This window comes from Spinacia oleracea, chromosome 4, assembly GCF_020520425.1.
Source record: "Spinacia oleracea cultivar Varoflay chromosome 4, BTI_SOV_V1, whole genome shotgun sequence".
NCBI classification, from domain to species: domain Eukaryota; kingdom Viridiplantae; phylum Streptophyta; class Magnoliopsida; order Caryophyllales; family Amaranthaceae; genus Spinacia; species Spinacia oleracea.
Window position 1 is genome coordinate 177452231 of NC_079490.1, and position 6290 is coordinate 177458520.

A 6290-nucleotide genomic window follows, 5' to 3' on the forward strand; every position below is an offset into this window, starting at 1 on the left:
ACAACTCCATCCAAAATCAAACACTCTAAAAATTAAAAAATAAATCTAAAATAAAATTCATCCAAAATCAAACACTAATCTAAAATAAAATAAAATAAAAAACACTAAACTAAAATAAAATAAATAAAATTCAATTTAAAATCAAATATTAATCCAATATTAGAGCGCCACGTAAGAAATCTAATGGTTTCGGCCAATAAAAAATAAGATTTCAAAATTAATTTTGAATTAAAAAAGTCGAGTGCCACATAAATAAATAATTAAGTGTCACGTAGATATTTTTATTAATTAATTATTAATATTACGCATATACAATTTCATCAAAAAACAAACACTCTCATAATTAAAAAAAATAAATCTAAAATAAAATTCAATGCAAAATAAAAAACTAATATAATCTAATATATAAAATTAGTATATAGGAGTTCTATTTAAAAATAACAATTTAGTAAAATCCGTGCATCGCACGGGCTATAATCTAGTATTATAATAAAAGAGAGGAAATCAATGTGGAGCTGACAAATGTCACTCTCTGATTTGCCTCTCTTATAGATATAAAAAAAATTAAAATAAAATATTTTGTTAACATTTTCCTTATAAAGTATTTGATTATATTTTCGTAAGAAAAAGATGTTATTCTATACATGTGGAATATTTTGTAAAATCTTTTCTATATTTTGTTAACAAATATAACCAATATGATTATCTTTTTATAAAACAATTAATCCATTGTACAGAGTACATAGTAAGATATTTATATAAAAAAGATTTAGAGTAATCTACTGGTTTGTATTTACATAATATATTAGAATACAAATACATTAGGAAACTAATACAATAATAATAAAAGAGACACTAAGTATGACACATGTCATCTCATTGTGTGCCTTTCATTTTTTAATTTTTTTAAGTTAGTTAAAAACTTGTCTATAGAAGAAAAAAAATACTCGGAGTATATAGTACAACCAATTGTTATACAAAATTAACGAGCAATTATTACCAAACTTAGAATATTCAAAGTATCAACTTTATCATTTATCAAAAAAAAAAAAAAATCAACTTTATCAATTACTTATTTGTTTTAATTTGAATCTCCTAATAAAACATATACTTATAGAACATAAAAATTAATACAGAGTACTCGGTATAAATTTTTTACCATGGATATGTTATATTTTGGTCAATGAGGATTAATACATTAATCTCATTTAAAACTTTTGCTATAAATATGTATTTACGGATTACAGTTACACTTGGTTTATATATATAATCTTCTTTATTTATAAAATCAAGCTAAAACCATTATGCTCATAATTTTAGGTATATGTTTATTTTTCCTTCTACATAGTTGCTTAATTTAACAAGTCATATACAACTCATACATTTACAAAAACCTGTAGATGTAAGTGAAAACTAGCTTAATTAATAGGTAAAGTCTTACGTTGATGCTAACGAAGACCCGAGATTAAGAAAATGTAAAGTTTCAAGAGGTAATAACAAATGACTTAGATATAAACATCATAGTAGAAAATCTAAAATATATCATAAATCTTTCACCTTAGAGAGAAAAAAGAATCACCTATATTAAGAAAAGATCACCTAGGTTATACGGGAAATATGTAAGACTACATTGTATTTTAAGCTACAAATAGATCATTCATATTATAAGACCTTAAACTAGCTATATGACACAAGACTATTTCATACTTCGTAATATTTTACAAACTAAATATCTAGGTATTGATTTTATAAATGTAACACAACCATAAAGATATTCATCACCTAGACTATACGATAAAAAATACTCACAAATAAAAAAAAGTTATTTAATTATATCATAAATCTTTCACCTTAGAAAGAAAAAAAAAGCACCAATATTATGAAAATATCACCTAGGTTATACGAGAAATATGTAAGACTACACTATATTTTAAGCTAGAAATAAATCAATGGTACTCGTGCAATTGCAACCCGTGCAATTGCACGGATTAATAAGTTTATACAAATGTTTTAAAGAAAATAATTTGAATGAGTGATGTTATCTAACTCTTTCGTTTACAAAGTGACGACTTGCATATAAATTTAAAAAGTGACGGGTTGCATATATTTACATAAGATGTACTCTAGCTCATTATTTCACATTTTCTTTTTAATATACTACCTTAGCACAATCTAGAACTATTATCGATAATCAACATTAAAATTGTTAGGATTGATATCCTACTTTGAATCATTGATGGGGTATGATCGAATCGGTGTATCAGATTATTACGATCCTATAACTTTGATAAAAGAAATATTATTTTGTTTAATTTTTTATTGATTGGTTTATCCAATTTTGTTAATTGTTAATGGCAAAATTGTACGTATGTATTTCACATAGTGCAACAATAGTTAACTCTATGCCTATACCCATTTATTTCACATAGTGCAAAAAATTTAACGTATGTATCTAAGAATTACATACGGAGCATATATCCTTTAATTATCAAAACAATTTTATTTTTTTAGATTTTAGTTTTTTTTAGTGGTTAAACTTTTTTTGCGCTAATGAGCCATGGGTACATTATAAATTACAAGGGGGAAGGTCTCCCTAAAATATTAAAAAAAATTACAATGGGGAAGGGTTGATTCAAACTTGTGACCTATCATACACAAGACCGTAATAATATCTTTACCACCAAGCCAATACCTTTTTTTCTCCATATGTCAAAAACGGATAATTGAGTACTATTTCAATTAATGTCATAATTCTCTATTGAGGTTCTTTGCTACGATTATAAGATTAGTTACATACTTGCATAATTGACAGAAGTAGAGAGGTCAAAAGATTAAAAAAAAAAAATTACACAATACTCTGTATATAAATGGTGGGTTTGGATAAGATATATACTCCTGATTGGGATATTAAAAGTTTGGGATAAAGATACTCATGTTTCTTTTTGTTCACAATACTAATTTAAAATAAACTTCAATCATAATCCATATGAATAAAGATCCGTGAATCGCACGGGCTTAAATCTAGTATCTTATATTTGTATCTTTCGTCCCTTATTACGAAGTACTCCTTATTCTATTTTTCAATATTGCCATAAATTTATACTCGTATCTTAGTTACTTTGGATAGCTTATCTTTTAAATCAATTGTCGATATTCAACAGATTTGAAAAAGTTCTCGGTCAAACATAATAATTATGGACTTCCACTTTCATCTTTTACGGTTACTTTGACCTTGTACCTGTCGTTCATTTATATAATTTATTTTAAAAAGGTATTTGTGTGCATACCACAAATGTATAATATACATTAATTAATCAAAAATAAAAAGATAAAATGATTTGAAAAGTTTCTCGGTCAAACATAAATAATTACAGACTTTCGCTTTCATCTTCTACGGTTACTTTGACCTTGTACATGTCGCTCATATATTTAATTTATTTTTAAAAGACATTAATGTACATACCACAAATAAATAATACGAAGTATATTAATTAATCAAAAATAAAAAATACTTCATATATATCTTGGTGGTGCAGATTTATTTTCGACTACTTAAAAATTAGCAATCACCCGAGTAACACCTTCTTTCAACTCTTTTTTAAATTTGTCAATGAGTGTGCTCCTAATACCGCCTTGAATCTTCGATCCCTGTAATCAAAATAAATTAATTATAGAGGATAATATACCAATTTAGAAACCAATAAAATAAAATTGATTAAAGGTTTTAATATACCTTTCCGTCTACCAAAAAGGTTTCAAGGATCCAGGTTTTTTCCGGTTTGTAATAATCCGGTGCCTCCCATACTCTTAATATTCGCACTCTAATTTTTCAATTTTCCGAGGTGAGATCATTGAGCATGGTTATTGGAAGAGGCATGGAAAACAGAGAGATATCTTACAAGGTGCACGTTTGTATGATATATGTTGTGTATAGTGTATCCATGTTTATATAGTAGATTGAAGAGAACACGTAATTTTATTGGAATGATTTGCATGATATGTATGTTTCGTATAATATTTGTCGTGGTCATAAAACCGTGAGATGCAAACTTGGTTAATTTGTCAAAATATGGTAAATCAAATATTTGATTCCTTCTACAGTAATTTCAAAAAGATTGATTGAGATCTTCTCTCGATTTACGATTCCAATGAAGAATAAAATCTTAGTCAACCTTTTCATAATTACTATGATAAATTTGTAAGGTTAGATAGAGTAATGGAAAGTAAAAGAAAGATTTACCATAAATTACCAAACATTAATATACTACGGAGTAAACGTTATCAAATCTTTTAAATTTGTCAACTTTGAAAACTTATGTAATATTTTAGAAGATAATATACGCGCTAATCAATACCTAGTATTTAAAAAAGAAAACCAACTCCAATATAAGGACATGTAAGCTACGTTATTTTGAAGACACATGGCAGACACATAATCATCATGCATTTTACTTTGCCATGTGTCATTACCTTATTCCAATCCTTTTCACTAAGCCACGTGCATGTACAATCACCACATTGTTCAATGCTTCCACCTTTTCATCTTCCTTTAATATTGAATGCATAACTTCAATGTTACAGAAATATGAAAAGAAAAAAACTTCAATGTTACAACTTTAATGATTCCACATTTTCATCTTTCTTCAATATGAATTGAAACGGCAACATGTTTTAAAAAAACAACCAATGAGCCATTTAATACATAATTGAAACGACATCAGGTTTTAATGGATATTTGCAGTTAAGTGCTCGGTATTTATCAGACCACATCCAAACATCCATTTTCTTTTCAATTACGTTGTCTATTATATGATCTTCATCCTCTTTTAATTTTATACTTTAAGACGATTTACATAGTTATATATTCATTTTGGTTTGCTTATAATTATCCCATCTACATCACATGTAAGCATAACTTCAATCTGTTTTTTGGTTGTTTTGGCCTCAGGTATTATCCAATAATTCGTGTATACTCAAGATGGTTAAGAATTACTCTGTAACTTTTTTCGGTTCTTGAACTCATTATAACCAAGGTATTTCCCTAATTCGTTCACTGTAATTTTTTTTTATTTGGTCATTTAAATGGTTCAATCTTCAATCATTTGATTACTGCATCCATTTTGCTAAAAATCGGGCAAAATTGCCAAACATTCTTCAAAAAATTTCTTCTTACTGCGTTACATCCTTTAAAATTTGGTAATTTGTGTTCTATTTGTTGTGTAATTTTTACAGGGTAATAAGTTCAGCTTTAACAGAGTAATCATTTTTTTCCCATTCAAGGATGGCATATATTTTTACTATTTTCCTTGATTATGTTATACTTTTTATTGTTTTATGTTTTTACCAAGTTATAAATTTCTTATGAGCAAATTTTTGTGTAAATTTATGGGAATTAATAATAATTTCAATATTGTGTAAATTATATATGTAGTAAGACTTGTTTAAAAGTTTTACTTTTCTTATGAGAATTTAGGTTCACGGTAATTTAGCTTGCTGAAAATATTATACAATTTTCGCTCTTTAAAGTTTCTTGTGATAAAAACAAGTCAGTGGCATACATTGAATTCAAAGACCATAATTTAATAGTTAGATAAACATATCCTTTTACTAAAGTTCTTAACATCTTTCATAATTCAGTCTATATTCGGAATATAATGACACATTTTTCAAAAAAATATTAACTACTACAGGGGAAAGAAAGTATTTACAAAAGGAAAAATAATCAACAAGACAAATACAATTTTAAGAAAAAATTCCTATGGCATTACCTTTTACCAGGTTAAAAATCAATTGCCCTTACAAGTATCTCCGACCTCATCTTACAAGTATCTCCGACCTCACCTTCATCTAAGCAGGAGTACTCATACAAAGAACAAAGGTAATAATTTTGTAGTCTGCAAGATTATATGGCTATATGCAATATGATCAAAAGCTCAAATCCTGTAAACAAATGTACCAAAAGCAACAAGGACTATGAGATCGAGCGAGTCTTTGATAACTGAGTCTAAAAAATATTGTTATGGAATGACACACACTATTAATACCTACTTCTATAGTTATATTGAATAAACAATACAAGTTGGTGGATAACTCACCTTGTGACTTGGAGGTCACAGGGTTAAGCCCCTTAATTATTTTTGAGGTACCTTTTGTGATACTTCATCCACAGGATTTGCCTATTATTAGGCGTTTGTTCGACTGATTTAGTGGGTAGCTAATAAAAAACTATGTTTTGTTTTTTTAACGTTCTTGCACAAAGTATTGTCTAATAAATATTACATACATTTTTT

The 6290-nt window shown here is 27.1% G+C and overlaps 1 long non-coding RNA gene across 1 annotated transcript; it reads left to right on the plus strand.

Annotated features, from left to right (window-relative positions):
• Positions 1-4602: 4602 nt before the first annotated feature.
• On the plus strand, positions 4603-5389 carry LOC130472354 (uncharacterized). The gene is made up of 3 exons (XR_008932468.1): positions 4603-4740; positions 4949-5033; positions 5233-5389. It is a non-coding gene; the product is annotated as an uncharacterized lncRNA (long non-coding RNA).
• Positions 5390-6290: the final 901 nt, after the last annotated feature.